Source organism: Rhagoletis pomonella, unplaced genomic scaffold, assembly GCF_013731165.1.
Source record: "Rhagoletis pomonella isolate Grant_MI unplaced genomic scaffold, Rhpom_1.0 Rhpom_scaffold_00008, whole genome shotgun sequence".
Classification (NCBI taxonomy): Eukaryota; Metazoa; Arthropoda; class Insecta; order Diptera; family Tephritidae; genus Rhagoletis; species Rhagoletis pomonella.
The window spans coordinates 12,029,769-12,048,453 of NW_023458562.1; positions in this window are offsets into that span (position 1 = coordinate 12,029,769).

Here is an 18,685-nt window from a genome sequence, read left to right on the forward strand (position 1 = left end):
TGAAAAAAAATTGTTTTTTAAAAGTACCACTTTTTGCCGATTTTGGACTGGTGGGGATCTAGTTCCTATCGGCCTAGTTCCTTTTTGGCGATAAAGCCCTAGTACGGAACTAGAAATTTGATTCACTAGTCCGCGGTTTTCCTGCAGGGCAGGTATGTACAACACTTTATGGTATTCGCAATGTTTTCACATTAGCCCAAACTCTTAGATATGTATGTAAAGGTACAAATTTCATTGAACATAAATATTGTTCTTGAAAATCTATTTAAGTTCATACATTTACAAAAATTGCAATATGAATTGTACAGTTATGTAAATATGTATCAAATATTTTGAAAATTTTAGTTCAATTTTTCCTTAAGAAGACATAACTGCAAGTTAAAGATTATTTTACACAAATCGTCTACATCGTGGTTGATTGCCTTTTTCAGATTCAGTAAGGATGAATATTTTTATGGCCTCGAAATTCTCTTCAAGTAAGATATAAAAGTAACTGGGGCAACCCAACTTAGATATTTTAAGTATCATTAAAATAAGCAAAGTGACGACCGCAAGATCGAAAATGTAGCATTTGGGAGTGCTGGATTTATAAGTTTCTTCCATTATTTCTTTATTTTTTTTTTATTTTGCTGATCGCGAGAAAATTTAGTACATACACACATTTCCACATAGGTGGACGGATTCTAATTAATCTTGCTTAAGAAAGAAGAGAAGGTGTAAACAATTTTTTTGTTGAACTTCCTCTGAAGTTCAATTAATTAAAAGTTTCTTTAAACACCGCCAAAATTTATTTCGAGCAGCTCTAATATAGCTTACATATGGATGCATGTTCAAAGGGAATATCCATACATACATATTTATATGTATGTATATCCATGTGTGCATATTTACATATGTACTACATCCATATAATCAAGGTACTCTTACTCCAAAAAATTTTACTTTTGTTTGTTGTGGAGCTGTTATATCGCAGCATGCGCCGGCAGAACGTGTCAAATTCATCCATTTTAGCCTCCTTTTTACGTACATACACGCACTCATATGTATGAGTTTAAAAGTGAAATGTACAAAAAAGTGAAAATATCCCTTAAAAAGCGAAAGGAATCGTAGAACGTGCTGCCTGCCACCACACAATCAACAGACAGCAACATTTGCGACACCAACTTCTAGCAACCCCAACCGATCAACAAGCCAACCAAGCGCGCAACCGACAATTAAATTGATATCAAAATGCAACAAATTTACACACATGTGTGTATTCGTACATATATACATATGTATACAAGCATTGGCGTACCCAAAAGGGAGATTTTGAGGTTCAAACCCTCCTCCGAAAATCTTGACTGTTGTACGGAACGTAGTTCTATAGAGGAAAAACTTGCTAAAAAATCGAGTAAAATAGATATAAAACTAATAATTTCTTCGAACTAATATATGTTATCTACTTCACCGTAGAAGGAAGATCGAACATTTTCTTACCTAGATTCAAAAGTATTTATATAACATTAGCTCCGTTAGTTTTGCCTTTCAAATAACAATAATAATAATATTTTTATGCTATAATGATGATATAACATAAATGGAGATACCTTCAGTTTTATGCCGCCTCCGAACAGCAAGTCGCCTTGATCAGAAGCTTTTTCATGGCAGAAACACACTCGAAGGCTTGCCATTGCCTGCCGAGGGGTTGACGCTGTTAATAAGTAGGAAAACGGCTGGAGCAAAACCGGTTGCTAATCAAAAAAAAAGAGGGCAGGAAAATAATGGAGGCAATCCAAAGGGCGGGTGTAAGCCATTCCCAAACGACTCGCCCTCGCAAAAGAGTGCATTAAAAAGTCCATAGAGTTTTGGTACAACATTTTTTCAGTACATTTGGTGATATATCTTTAGACGAGAAGTGTAAACCCCCCAAACTAATTTTCTGGTGCGGCCCTGTATATACAGATAGGAATGGGGACTCGCGGTATGAAGGATGGCAACTGTGATCGGCTGCTACCAGTTGTCAGTAATCGGCTGAAATAAATAAGCGTTGCATTACTGTAACTCAGACCCCCATGCATCATTTTAAGAGCACGCAAACCATTTTAACATATTCATACATAAATGATTGTATGTATGTATGTATGTATGTATGTATGTATGTATGTAGTTGCATAATGCATGTGTGCATACACTTAACAACATTTCCTCCTTTTCCTTTTAGAAACCTACCTTTCTGTCACGGTAACACACACCTCCATCCTATATTTTCTTTATAATCTCGTGGGTATCCATTGAAGTGTTTGCAGGAATTCGAATATCCTTCTTTTCACTTTTGCTTTTTATCCCGTATTTCGTATATCAAAATGTGATCATATGTTTATGTATGTATGGAACATTTCGATATAGAGATTTTCGTGCTCTCTCACTAAAAAAAACTGCAACATCTCAGTGATTTTAACTTTGGGCTTAATTTACTTACGCAGATTTCTTGCATTCTATATAATGTTCATTAGTTTTTTACCACCACCTCGACACCAAATATTGAACAAAAAATATTTAAAAATCCTGGAATTTTTCTATATGAATTTTTTTTTACTATATTGCAGCCATGTTTATACTTGACTTAATTTATCCGAAGAAAAAATAAACACAGCACATCATAGCAACAACTTTTTACTATGTTTTCGATTTTTTATATATCTGCTGTTGTACCATATACGTGGTTCATGTGACAGACATAAACTGTCATATATCATGAACCGCTTGACCGACTTCGGGCACACTTCACATAACCCATATGCATGACAGTCCGAATATACCGTTTAAATTTTGTAGAATTCGTGCACTTCTTTTTTTATTTAAGAAGGGTGGTGCCACGCCCCCTTTTCCAATACCGCACATTTTTTCTCCATGAGTATGGAATTATTTCATATGTCTCTATACCAATTTTCAGTAATCTACCATAAATATTTAAAGAGATATACCAGATGGAAATTTTTGTTTATGGGTGGTGCCACGCCCCCTTTTCCGAATTCCGGGAAACTTAACACAAACCATCTGCATAATAGCCCAACTATGCCATATAAATTTGGTTGAAATCTTGCATTTATTTTTTATATACATATAAGATGGGAGGTGCCACGCCCTCTTTTCCAATACCGCCCATTTTTCTCCATGAGTATGGAATTATTTGATATACCTCTATACCAATTTCCAGTACTCTACCACAAATATTTCAAGAGATATACAACATAAAAATTTTAGTTAGTATGAGAGGTGCCACACCCCCTTTTACGAATTAGGGCAAACTTCACATAAACCATCTGCCTGATAGCCTGAATATGCCGTATAAATTTGGTTGAATTCGGTGAAGCTGTTCTCAAGTTATGCAGAGATGTTACAAAAAAGATATCGGAATCTCAGATTGTCGAAATTTGAAACCGATATCGGGTTGAAATGGTGTTATTAAACCGACTTGATTTTACTTTTTTCGAAGATAGCAAAACCGATATTCGAATCAGCTGTTTTGTTTATTGTGAAGTAAGAAATTAAATTGAAAAGTGAACAAATATGACTTCTGCGGTGATAGTGTTTCTTTTAATGAATGGCACTAGGGAATACACTCAAAAAATACAGCGAAAGATTTTGCGAGACAAGAGCAATCCACTGGAGCAGCCAGAGGCAACGTAAGTGCATTCGCGTAGATCTCACATTTACTGCTTCATTGACAAACGTCTACAATTTTGCAGGTTTATTGACCAATATCGCCTTAATAAGGAAGCTTTTGTAATGGTGTTAGACGTAATAAAATGCAAGCTAGATTGGTTATCCATTTCTCCGGTGCTGCAACTTGCAGCGGCTTTAAGATTTTTCGCTGAGGTATCTTATCAAAGATCTGTGGGTAACGATTTGAGCGTATGCTTAGCGAGGAGCACGGTGTCGATGGTGATAAGAGAAGTGCCGAAAGCCCTAGAACAGTCAATTTGCAGACGCTGGGTTAAACTTGAAATGAACGACAACGAAAAACGAAGGGCAAGGGAATATTTCTACACAAAATACCGCATTCCAGGCATTACTGGATGCATTGATGGAACGCACGTAAAAATTGTAAACCCCTCGGTTGATGGGCATTTATATTTGAATCGGAAAGGGTATTTCAGCATGAATGCGATGATTGTAAGATAAAAAAGTAAAATGGTAGGTACATCTATTAACTTTTTATATTTTTATTTTTATTTTTATTTTCGAAGATTTGTGATAACGATATGTTAATTCGAGCGGTTGATGCAAGATATCCTGGTTCAAGCCACGACTCTTTTATCTGGAATATAAGCAGCGCTCGACTATTTTATCTAAGCCAATATGAGGCCGGCGAAAAAAACAACAGGCTGTTAGGAGACGGCGGCTATCCCATTGAACCATTCCTTTTAACGCCATACAGAGATCCACAATATAACTCCCGCGAATATAAATTCAATATGGCACACTCCTCAGCGAGGAATATTGTGGAGAGAACAATTGGAGTGTTAAAAAGCCGCTTCCGCTGCTTGATCAGAACGCTGCATTATAGCCCACAAAAAGTGGTTCAAATTATAAATGCGTGTTGTGCACTCCACAACATTTGTAGGCATTATAAAATACAACATGGTGAGAATGTTTTGGGATCGACCGAACCTTTTCCTGGGGAGAATGTTTTGGAATCGCCCGAATCATTTCTTGATAATAGTGAGGCGTTCCCTACCTTGTCATTACAAAATGAGGGACGAAGAATAAGGGATGAAATAGCAGCCAACCTTCAATAAAAATATTTAAGAATAATTTAATAAAAAGTAAACTCAAAATTATCACATTTCATTTATTTGAATAAAATAACTTATAAAATTTCATTTATTTGTATAAAAATAATACTTCAAAATTCATTTATTTGAACAAAAAAACTCTTCATGCTTGTCGCAAAACACTAATTTCTTTTCGTTTGATGTTCTAGTTTTAAAATTTCCAGATCTAGCTGTTTTTGTTTTAATTCATTTTTCTCCTGCATGGCAGTTAACATGCGGACACTAACGTTATGCAGTTCATTTTTAAATTCTGTTGCTGTCCTTTGAAACGATTCAGTACCTTTTTCTATTGCTTTATATACTCTTCTTATATTGCTAGCGTTTTCCTTTTCTACTTTTATTAGTTCACCTATCATACTATTTAAGCCTTTTTTGTTGTCAGTGTCCTCATCTAAAAATGATGTCAGCCGCTGCGAGACTTCGGGCTTAAGTTTCTTTGGAGTGTTGGGAACGTGTGGAGTCTCGGCCCTCCTCTTTGACGATGTCGTAGGAATGTCGTCGCTAAGTTGATCGCCTGGCTCAAGGATCTGACCTAATGATACCCCCGGCACGCTCTCTACCGCCCGCGTCATTCCACATATTCGGACAATGGCTTCTTCTGATTCGGTCAATGTATGTTTTGTGAAAGGTCCACCACCAGTTGCTCGCGATTCACTTGTATTGTGTGCCAATTTCTTCTTAACTTCGCTTTTCCACTCAGTCCATACCTAGAGAAGACCAATGAATATACCGTTAGAAAAAATTTAAGATTCGATTTTCGAGCTTATTACTTTTTTCCACCCATTTACATCTGACAAGTAAACCGATTAGTCGGTTTCTGTAACACCTAAAATCGATATCAAATCTGATTCGAACATGAAACCGATAAAATCAGAATTTGTAACACCAAAACCAAACTTTTGTCGATTTCAATTCTGATTCCGGTAACAATCAGAATCTGTAACACCCTTGATAAGCTCACACCAAAAACGTGTACTTATTTTTGTACATACGATACATATGCCACGCTCCCTTTTCCAAATTTGGGCAAACTCCACATAAAATATCTGCATGATGGCCCGAATATGCTATATAAATGTGGTTGAATTCGGTGAAGCCGTTCTCAAGTTATAAGCTAACTCACAAATTTGTATATATAAAATAGAGGCGCCGCGCCTCTTTTCCGAATTCAAGCAAACTTCACATAAACCATCTGCATGATAGCCCGAATATGCCGCATAAATTTGGTTGAATTTGGTGAAGCCCTTCTCGAGTTATATGGTCACGCCAAAAACGTTCACTTAATTTTATATTTTAGTTAGTATGGGTGGTGCCACGCCCCCTTTTCCGAATTCGGGCAAACTTCGTATAAACCATCTGCATGATAGATCGAATATGCCACATAAATTTGGTTGAATTCGGTGAAGCCGTTCTCAAGTTATGAGGTCACACCAAAAACGTGCACTTATTTTTATATGTAAGATGTATGTACATTAGACTGCATCACCAAAAAAAGTTGCGGTTTTTCCGCCGGGATTACAAAATGTATTATATTTTAAGACGTCCACCAAAATATTTCGGAAAAATATTAAGATTTAAGTGAGCTGGACCGATTTGAAAATACCTCCAAAAATGTAGTTTTTTATGAATAAAAATAGTTTCTTAAAGAACTTTTTGAAAAAAGTCCCCTCAGATGACAAAACAGATTAAGCTTAAAAAATCTGTATAAAAATATTTAAAAATCTTTTCAACGGAATCGTAAGAATGAGATTTTTGATGCTGTTTTTTTACTTTCTTCAAAGATTGATTTACGAAAAACTTGAATAACTGGGTTTTCTAGTTTTGGTATTCTGATTTAGACTTATGGGATCTCAGTTGAAAGGTATTTACACACTATTTTTATTTCTGTCCAAAAAAAAAGTCATTCGTGTCCCAATATTTATTTTCAAATACCAACACATCTTAATTCAACTTTGAATGACGTTCCTTCATCCTACCTTTCTCTTTCATCCTTTGAATGAGTTTATTAGCAAAGAAATAAAAAGATAGAGAAAATACCTTTCTAATGACACTTCCTAAGTCTAAATCAGAAGAGTTTAGGTTCAGTTATTCAAGTTTTTGTTATACCAATCTTTAAAAAAAGTTTAAAAACAGCATTAAAAATCTCATCATTACGATTCCGTTCAAATTTTTTTTTTTAATTTTTTTAAAATATTTTTCTGCAAATTTTTTAAGCTTAAGCCGTTTTGTCATTTGAGGGGATTTTTTCAAAAAAAATCTTTAAGAAACTATTTTTATTCATAAAAAACTCCATTTTTGGAAGTATTTTCAAATCGGTCCAGCTCACTTAAATTTTAATATTTTTCCGAAATATTTTGGTGGACGTCTTAAAATATAATAGATTTTATAATTCCAATGGAAAAATAGTAGCGATTTTTTTTTGTATGGGGAGTGATGCAGTCTAATGTATTGTTTTTTTCCTTTTCGTAATACATATTATGATATTTTTACATACATACTTATTAGGGATGTTAATTTTTCGGCTTTTTCCGATCCCGGAAATTTCGGGATGGCGTTGTCACAATCCCGGGATCCCAGGATTAGCCCCAGGATTTAGATATTCATTACTTTTCAACAACTTGAATCGAAAAACTTGCTTATATATTGTTTGAGAAGCTCTCCCACCATGAAATAAATAATAAATAAATGAGTTTGAAACCTACTGTTTTATTTAAAGTGACGTTTTTATTTTTTCTCTCTGACCGCAGAATTTATTTTGCAGGTCGTTGTTAATTCAAAGATATGATGAAAAAAGAAATATAGCCAATACTGGTCAAGAAACGGATTTTCTGTTATTGCCATCAGTGCAAATTACAAATCCCGAAAATCCCTGGATTACTTGCCAAGAATCCCGGGATTTTCGAGACCTTAAAAAGTATTATGGCCTCTTCAAAACTGGCGTCTTGTGCCACGCCTACACTGAGGGTAAAGCCGTTTTTGCCATGCTTTCAACGTTGGGGCCTCCGTCGTTTCTTACTACCGTTCTGTGACCGCAACCCAAATAAACCTGCAGCATTCTAAAGCGGCTACTCGGTACCGAGCCCACATTTGTTAGTTTTGGAAGGTAGGAGACTGTTGACCTAACTCTATCCAACTCCTGGGTGGGGTTGTCAATTTTAAAGTGGAGAGTCCTGGGTGAAGATTCGCTCTCGGACCATATGTATGTATATTGAATTTCAACTTTGTTAAGATGATGTATTTGGATTTGCTGTGATTTAAGGATGGGCACGAAAACTTGCTTTTTGCGCCACGTTGAGCAAAATACCTCCAAAAAACAGCGTTCTGACAATGTAAACGTATTTATTGTGAAGTGTGGAATGAGGCGAAAATTGCTGGAGATAGAAATTTAGATTTGAATATCTTTTCAATCAAAGGATACACTACAATGTCGAGTTTCCTGAAATTTAGTATTGGCATTTCAGGCCGAATTATTTGTAATGCTTCAGGCCATGGATTACGTTGGGTAAAGTAGATGGAGAAGCAGAAATTTACGTGTTTGTGGTGACAGCCAAGATGCACTGAAGACATTGGACAGCCCTCTATCCACTTTCAAACTAGTTCGGCAATGCAAAAGTCGACTAAACCATCTTGGAAAACATATCGAACTTATCTTACTCTGGGAGCCCGGTCACTCGGGAGTAATGAGGCATCTGACCATTTAGCCAGAGAGGGATCGGACTAGGTATCCCTCGGTCCGCAGCTAGTTACAGCACTCTCACCTTCGGCCATGGATGCTAGCGTCAGATCCTGGGTGGATATTTGGAGGATTCGAGGGGCTGCAGGTGGGCAAGCATTATGTTGCCCTCAAACTCAGATGGTATTGCTAGTTATTTGCTTTCATTGATCAGATGGTGATAGGCATATATGACAACTAGGGATGCAAATTTTCAGAGGCAATATTGATACATCGATATTTCGATGTATCGTAAACACGAACATCGATGCCGAAAAAAATCGCCCTAAAACTATCGATACATCGATATTTTCCGATGTTTCTCTTTTATAATAAGTATGTTACAGGTACTTCATGATTTGCAGGTTTTTACAGGAAGCTGTTAACGTACGCCACCTTCCATAAGGTTTATTAATGGCGAAAACCGCTTTACTTGTAAAACCTGCAAATCCTGAAATACCTGGAACTGACTTAATGCTTGTTAAAATTTCAAGAAACACCTAGTGTCCATCTAAACTGCTACATTGTTAACATTTCAATGGGTGGTTTTTTGAATTTAATTAGATTTCCTTCCAATGTCATAATAGATTTGCTGTTTACGCGCAGATAATACTTACACTCACCTTAAGTCGTATTGAAATACTGTAACTGCATCATGGAAATCGCCTATGTTCAACGTTGCCAATTGCTTTTATTAAGTACATGGCTGCCATCACCCGTAATACGCTTACCCAAAGGGCTCTGTCCCACGGTCAGTAATTATCACGATATTTGGATCGCGATCCATATTGATGGATTGATGGATCGCGCACGAATGCTACATGTTCAATATTTATCGCGTCAGTATTTACATATTTTTTTTTGCTGAACGCTTATTATGACGCAAGAAAATATTTTTATTTTGTACGTATAATTTACAGATAATGCATTCCACAATTATTTTAAGATTTGTTCAATTTGTTTTGAAAGATTTGAAGCCCCGAGAGTGAAGGCAGAGCCGATGTTTACATTATGAGAGTAAAAGATGTACTGAAGAAATGTATGGATCGCGTTTTGAAAGTGCTACACGTTCAATATTTATTGACGGTATTGCGATCCGCGATCCAGACTTCAAAATTTTTAGAAATTTTGCGATATGGATCACGATCCATCAATACTGCATACTACACCGTCAATAAATATCGCGTTACTTGGATCACGTCAATAAATACTGACCGTGTGACAGAGCCCAAAGAATATAACATAAAGATGTGAACGCAATGGCAATTTTGAACCGAAACTAAAGTCGATGTTTAAAACATCGTTAAAATTGACATCGATATATCGCCAATTTTACGATGTTGAGTAATTTTCAAATATCGATGGTAAACATCGGATTTTTAGCCGATGTTATCGATGTTTCAGAAACATCGATGCATCGTTTGCATCCCTAATGACAACCCATTTGCCTTCTTTCCTTGAAGAGGATCAGACGGCTGAACCCTTTTCTGATATTTGAATGAAAATAGAAAATATTCGGTGGCTGCATTTTCTTGCATTTCGAGGAAAAACTTCATAAGTGATGAGGCGTATTTCACGCTCGACGGCTATATTAATAAGCAAAATTGACGAATCATTGTCCCCGCAAAAAGTGACTATTTGGTATGCATTGTGGTCCGGCAACATCATCGGGACACTCTTCTTCGATAATAATGAAGGAGCCGGCATTACCGAAAATTCTCACAGCTATGCCGCCATGATCAATGAGTTCTTTCGACTGCTGTTAAAGATTTTCATTTGGACGAAATGTGTGTGTCTTCAACAAGAAGGGGTCTCAAGCCACACAACGCAGCCAGGTATGGCTCCACCGAGCAAGAAATTGTCGGGACGGTTGGTTACCAAGCTCCTACGATTAAACTCTCCACGGCTAAGCGAAAGACCGCATTTGTGGCAACAATTTCCAATCATTGCGGCAATTGAATGGCAGATACGCCGAGTTATGGCACAGTCCAAACTTGAGTATGAAATAAAATGTCCATCGAAATTTAAATATTCAGTCTATTTTAGTAACTTTACATTTCCAAAAACCAAAAATATTTTATGAATACAAATTTGTGATCAGAATACTTGTTCTACCTTTCCGTCTTCAACATATCGCCAAAAAAATATATTCAGCCAATCGAGATTTTTTCAGTATAGCGTGTCAACTGTGGGAGGCTTTGAGCTTCTAGTCTGGGCCTGTCGGTTAAATTTTGGATATGTATATAGGTTTAGACAGATTTTGAAAGTATACACTTTAGAATTTAAAATGAGTTGTCAGTCGCTCTCTTGGAGACTTCGGTTTTCTGTTACATTCATGATTTGGTTGATATGGAATGCATATGTATACAGAGACTTGAGAACCTTAAAAACAAACTACCTCAAGATTTGCAATTTTTTAGAGCTTACTGCCGTCATAACAGGACATCCATATTGAATTTTGTCAAAGCAGGCACAGCTCTTTTTCATTTATTCATGATCCAGTTGACATGGAGTGTGCCAGACTAAAAATTTTTTTTGGGTAACTCAGTTGAGTGACTGCTGATCCTTGTTAGAGGTTACATACAAGTACAACTGCGGCTGCAAACGAAGATGGCAACATGCGCTTTCGATCATCGTACATATGTATATGTATACATCCACCCTACAAGACATTGCTGAGCACTTTAGGCAAAAATTCTCACACATTTACACTTTTGTTTTTGTAGTACGGCATAAATGAGTAGTTTGACTATTAGTACTGAGGACTTTCTGATGACAACATTGAGGGGAAAGTACTCAATTTTTTCCCATGGCCTGAACGAAAATGAGGACTTTGATAAGCACTTTTGTGATTAGGGGTAATGATAATATGAGTACTCATATGATACTCAGCTGTCTTGTAGGGCATATGTGCCAACATACACATATACATATGTATACACAGTTAACAAAAAAGAGACGGAAAAAAAGGAATACTACTTTTCTAGTGCTTTCCCCTTGACTTTTTCTATTATTTGCAACTGCTACTCTTTCCGTCCTCAGTGGTAAATATTTTCCGCGTCACTTTTCACGTGGATTGACTTTTTAAAATACAAATTCTAAGCAAACAGCAACACCAAGGACATGACAGGACGCATTATGAACATGAAAGAATTACCATAAAGTGTAGTGTTCATCACGCCAACGAAGGACACCGAAAAGAGATTGTTCTATTCACAAAGCCAATGTGTATTGCAATATTCTGCAATGTTTTTATGCTGGTAGTGACCCTGTTTCCCGTTCATATTGTTGACATATCCGTTTAGAGATCGACACGGTTTGCAAATTTTTCATAAAACTAGGTATGCGAAGCGTCTCGGGCATGCCTGCATTGCTGCTGTAGTGTTGCCAAATGGTGCTCTAATCGCCGTTCATAGATCGTGAGGCCGATAAATGGTCAGTGATGATACAAGTCCAGTCCGCCAATTGTCTGTTGCCTGGAAAGCATGCAATATTACGTAAAAGTCGAAGCATATCAAATTGCTTGGCAAATGTTTTCTTCGAACGCAGACTACATACATATGTACATACATAAACCAACACAATAAAAAGGGAAAATAAAGAAATGAAACTGGAAAGGAAAGGTTGTTCGCAAAAAGAACACAAAAACACCACAATAAGATTACTTAGAAATTCTGCAAGGCGCGGCATTGTCTTTGAGAGCAATTCGGACTACAAAATTATTGAATTGTGTGGATTTAAAAATATGTATGCAGATTTTGCTGTACACCTAAATAACTAGGGGTATTCACGATCCGGTGCATACTGTCTAGCATGGTGCATATATAGCAGGATTGTTGTTGTTTCATGTGTTGAAACAACAACAAAATTTGTCACTCATGCTATTTATGCTATCTATGCACCATGCTAGACAGTATGCACCGGATCATGAGTACCCCTAATGTATTTACATATGTACGTGTTTCTGTATTTAAGTATTTCTATACCTATAATTATACATACGGGCGCTGTAGGCGAGTGGTAACACTCCGAAGGACCAAAGTTCGATCCCTGGTGAAAGGAACATCCCAAATAAATTATAGAAGAAGCTTTTCCGAAAAATTGCAATTTTGCAGTGCACTATGATGTGAAGGGTAGCATTGATACATACATACATGTAAACACCTACACTGAGAAAAGAGTTTATTAATAAATCAATATGAGTTGCAAAATATTAATACTTAGGAATAGAGAAGCAGATCCACATGAACTTCAATCATATGTACCATCAGCTTACAAATAGATATATGCCATGACATGTATCATTATTTCGATTAATTTTTATTTCCTTTCATACTGCAGAAATTTGTATTACTTCTTATATTAGCCTAGGTCGCCGTATTAGTATTCTTCTACGAGTTCATTATCGTCTTCGCATTATCTTCGTCTTCGGATTTGTGCATAAGTTAGCTAAGACTTCTGAAACAGCTGGCAACTCTCCTAAATATATTTAAGAAATAAACAAATCTCTAGCGTATGATATTGTGATACCTACATAAATATTTCATGTGCCTGATGAATTAAGTTAAATTTGATTTTTTAAATACGTGACAACGCTCCTAAATACAGTTAAGAAATAAACCTTTTTAAACCCATTTTCATCATTTGATACCCATATATTTAATAATTACTTTAACATATTAAATAATTTGAGTTTACGATTTTACCAGGTGGCAACCCTCTTTAATAATCTTTATCTTAGACTAAGGATATCTTTCCATCTTGGGTTCACGTAATATTTTAATATTCCATTTAACTCATGCATACTTTAATTAAATTCTAATTTTGAAATAGGTGGCAACCCTATTAAAAATATTTTCAAACCACAACCTCTTTCGTCTGACATCTATATCAGGATATACATTTCAATTTTCTACCATTATTTAAGTCGAACTTGCTTTTTGAAACAGGTGGCAACCCTCCTACATATGTGTAATTAAGAAATAAAGCCTTTTCAAAACCATTTCGATCGATACTCATAGTATGATAATTGATTTAACTTAAAAATAATTTGAATTTAATTTTTTTATCAGGTGGTAACTGTTTTTGAAAAAATAAGAAGCTATTGCACATCAACAGCCCAAGCCCTTTAATTTGATACCTCATTTTATAAAGCCGAACTAACATTACAGATCTGATGATATGACAAAAAAGCTTTCGCGTATTATGCATACATATTAGAGTGGTTCATAAAAACACTCTTTTTGGAAATTCATCAAACGCTACATCAGAATATTTTTACTTGTGATAAAAAAAGAGAGACGTATTTTGTATTATGTCTTTGAAACGGCACACTCTTCTTTCAAATCGCTTCACTAGTTCTCGTGCAATAAGCGATTTCGTGAGCTCTAAAAATTACAACTACAACATTTGAGCATAGGCCTCCATATCGATACGTAAGACGTATTTTACGCCAAAAGAGGAAATAATTTGATTCCATTTTGTTAAAATGTAGTATAAAAGTGGGTAGAAATGTTGGCCAACACAGAAAGGAGTACTGAACAAAAATACTATGGATGGCGTAGCCTTAGGTTACATCTTCTCTGTCAAAGTTTGACCTCATTTTTAAATGCGTTACAGAGGTAGAGGTGACTTTTCTTAAAATTTTGAAGTGATACCTATTATAGCTTTGGTCCGATGTTTGTAAGTACCTGAGGAAAAGGAAATATACCCATGAATCGACTCAGCCATGTCCGTATGCCTGTCTTGAACTTCAGTATTACATACTTTAAATAATCGCATAGTAAAACATAAAAAAATTTCATAAACCTGTATTATTTTTTCACATTTAATTCCAGATACGTATGTACATATGTATGTATGTATGTATTATTTGACTGTCAGAAATTTTCCGTGGTGATAACAAAACGACTGAAAGTGATAAACAGCAAACTAATCATACCTATCGCTGCGGGATGTCGAACCACTTTAATTTATTTTAAAATCTGAAATACTCAAATATACATCTATTTATTCTCGTATTCTCCTTTAAAAATTTACAATATACACTTGATAAATGGTCCAGTGATTTGGTGCTTCTGTTGATAACAGCAAAATGAATTTCAATTATATATGTATGCATATATGTTAATATTTGCAAACAAACCAAACTATTTAAAAGTACACGAAGCTGTGAATGGTATAAAACGTGCAATGAGAATTTTTTAGTTGCGTTCCCTAACTCGCAGGAAGTTGCAAGAATTTACAGCAATTTACCAGAAAACGTTCCCGTACTCGGTTCTCTGGCAAAGTAGGGGAAAAATGGGAGAGTAAAATTGGTCCTCTCTTTGTCAGAAGTTGCAACTTGCAAGATTTTATCCCAAGATTTTTTGCTGGTAAAATGTGGTAAAGTGTGAAACCATCAGCTTTTCAAACGATTTGAAGTTGAATAAGCAAAAACAAAAGGACATCTGCATTTCCAACTTATTAAATATATCGTAGCGAAGTGTAAGTATTTTTGATAATTTGCGAATGATTTAGCAGATCGCTAAGTGATAAAAAAAATTGAGAGCAATTTTACTTTTTGACAGTTTTACAGTTTTTATAAATAATCGAAAACATAAATATGTATTATCAGGACTCTTTCAATGATAATTGAAATTTCTTTGTGATCTTGATGACATTTAATTTGAATTTCTACGCACAACCATTACATATGTACATACATACATACATATTTATGTATGTCTATTTGGCCATGCGTATGTACTAGGAATGTTAATCCCGGGATCCTCTAGTTGCGAAACACCGGGATCCCGGAATTTTTTAGATCCCGAAAATACCGGGATTTTCGGGCAATAATAGAAACTACTTTTCTTGAGCAGTAGTGGCTATATATATTTTTTTTATTCAATAAATAAATATTTTTTTATAAATGTCTAGCCCGTTATACATATAACACCGTGCGATAGTAAATTTTACACACAAAAATCAATATATTAGCGAAACCACGGGCCAAATATTGTAAAATTGTGTTTTTAGTTTTTCACTTTGACGTCAGTAATTCAAAAATGATTTAAACATTTCAGTGAAATGTGCTTAAAGAAGAAATATGGGTATAAAATTAAGGAGGAAATTCTGTAGAATTTAATCAGATTAAATGTTTTGGTGCATAAATTTTATCATTGAAATTTCGCAATATTTGTTTCGAATTTCGTCCTTCTAACTTTATCAGCTTAAAAAATTACCATTTGTCCTTGTGATTCCAAAAAATTTGAATTTTTATTTTAATTCTACCGATATTTTTATTCTACTTTAATCATATCATTGAAATTACAAAATACTTTAAAATAAATCCTTTTAACTTTATAATCTTAAAAGATTACCTAGTCGTTCTGGTGAATCCAAAAAGTTGTTATTTTCTTAAATTCTAAAGAAAATTCCTCTTTCATTGCATTGAATTTTTTAAATAACTTTTGAAATTAATCATATCTTTGAAATTACAAAGCCCTTTAAAATAAATCCTGACATTAGAGAGAAAAAAGTAGGTTTCAAACCCATTTATTTATTACTTATTTTATGGTAGGAGAGGTAGAAGCAATTTTTTTCGATTTAAGTTGTTGAAAAGTAATGAATATCTAAAACCCGGGATTAATCCCGGGATCCCGGGATTGTGATAACGGCATCCCGAAAATCCCGGGATCGTAAAAAGCGAAAAAATTAGCATCCCTAGTATGTACGTACAAATTTATGTACATTTGTACGAATTTAAAAAAAATAAAATAAATAAATAGGTCATTAACTTTTAATAGTTACTTGATAGTGTTCGCAGTGCGTATAAATTATTTTCTTTGATAACTAACCTAGGACAATACGTATACTATAAATATATAAATTAATACATTGGTATGTATGTACATATGTATATGTATATCCTGCCCACGTTTGCTGGGCTGGCAGCACGTTATCTAGTTACCGAATGATTACCCCTTTAGAACCGAATAAAATAAAATTACAGTTTTTTCTCCATCGACCTTATTTATATTAGATTCTTTCCCGTAATCAGCGCGGGACCCCGAATAATCCCAAAACAGCCAAGAAATCTTTCCCGTACTTAAGAAATGGGTAATAAAGAGCGAAAATTGGAATACATTGGATAGTTATGTAAGTGTATTCTTCTTCCTGCACGAAATAGCCCTGACTTTTTCTCTGGGAAAAAATGGAATTGATTTAAATTTCCATTCTTAGCTACCCGTCTCCACAGGATAAAGTTTATATCTTGATACATATGTATGTTAGAATATAAATAGCCAATGGAGACCGCTCATTGCTCTTCAAGAGCTACGTACAGATATCAGAGCTTATATCTTGCCACCTATTGCCGGCAATTTGGTAGTTTGACAGCAACATCATAGATATTTTAATATATAAGCAAAAACTGAGCGGTTTTCTGATAAAATATTTGTTATTATATACTTGGATGTAAAATAGCCTATTTTCTAAATTTTTTTGAGCAGTTTTGGAGTTTATTTTTTGAATGTAATATAAAATATGTATACTTAATCTAGAATTTTTTAAAGTCAATCAAGAAGCAGCAATGCAAAGCATTTTGAGAAATTAGACTGTCAAAATTTCGAAAATCAATTTTGACTTGCTCATGCAATTTAAATTTGGGGTGAAAAAGGTGTCCAAACCCATCTAATCTTGCTAATACATACTTATTGCTAAGTATTTCCTTAAATTAAAAAAAAAAAAACATTATCTCGAAAATCACAAAACTTTGACAAACTCTAAATTTTTTTTCTTATTTCGAGATTTAACTTAATTTGAATTTATTACCGTTTTATTAACCGTTTAAGTATTTTCTAGGCATATTCTTGTAGGGCATAAAATTCTCTTAAGAATTACTTTAAATTTGATTGTCTTAGAGACGATTAAGAGTATTAAATATTTTAATGATATTGCTGAACGAAGTATAGCATTGATACAAAATTAGAATCGAAATTTGAGGAAAGACGCAGAATAAAAGCAATTTCTTTTGCACTTAGTGAAATTATATCGCCAGCAATATCCTAATTTTATTAACAATTAAAAACTGAATTTTACTAATAATTAAATATACTAAAATATCAATATAAAATTATAAATAAATGGATAAAAACTCTCTCAAACAAATCTAATTCATAATAAATATTTTCTATCATTTTAGTGTAAGTTGTTTCATTAACAGGTCTATTCTACACGTTACCGATGATTTTGTAACCGGAAAATTTTATTACTAAAAAATATTACCAGTTCTTGTCACCGCAATTCTAGGTACATACGTTGGTAATGCAGTTAAAATATTCCGTATTTCAGCTATGTAAATTAGTGGAAATTCTGGCATTGCATATTTCACGGAGCAATATTTGGTTACCAGCTTATTAGATGGTAATAAAATTTACCTGTTACCAGAGTGCACAGAATGCGAAAAGGGTTTAAAAATGTACAGGAACTTTATTTGCCGGTTACAAAATGTTTATTACCAGCGCAGACCTGTTAGCATAAATATTTGCCATAAAAATGCCTTAAATATGAATATTTCAGCTTTTTTCAACTTTCAAATACATGGAAAACTTTGGGCGCTTTGAGCGACCGCTAAATATTTATTGATTACAAAATAAAAAGGAAAGGGTATATGTTTAAGGTATAGAACAATCCTAGGAGGTGAGAGCATAAACATTCGAAAAAATTTAAATAAAGCTTTCAAATTTTCAGATACAAATTTATGAATAAATTCGGTTTGAAATATGGACCTTTTTGTAAAAAATACTGTGGTCAGGGTAGCCGGAGTTGGACTTACATTTTCTCTGTCAAAATGCTAATTTTACTCCATTTTTCAATGAATCCCTCCTCCGTCTCCGCTCCCCACCCCAAAACCGTTGCATAAATAACCGAACATTTCCCCTTTTATTTTTGGAAGAGAAGAGGTCTAATGCTTAATAAGATGATAATTGTGTTTCTTACTAACAATAAATCATCAATGTGGTTTCACACCCCCTCCAATATTGAACAGCAAAATATATTTATTTTTACGCAAAGAAACAACGATATTGTCGAAATATACTAGAATTGGATAATACTCACTTCTCTGAAAGTCATGAGGCCAATGGGCCCAAAGTAAATTCCGTTTTCA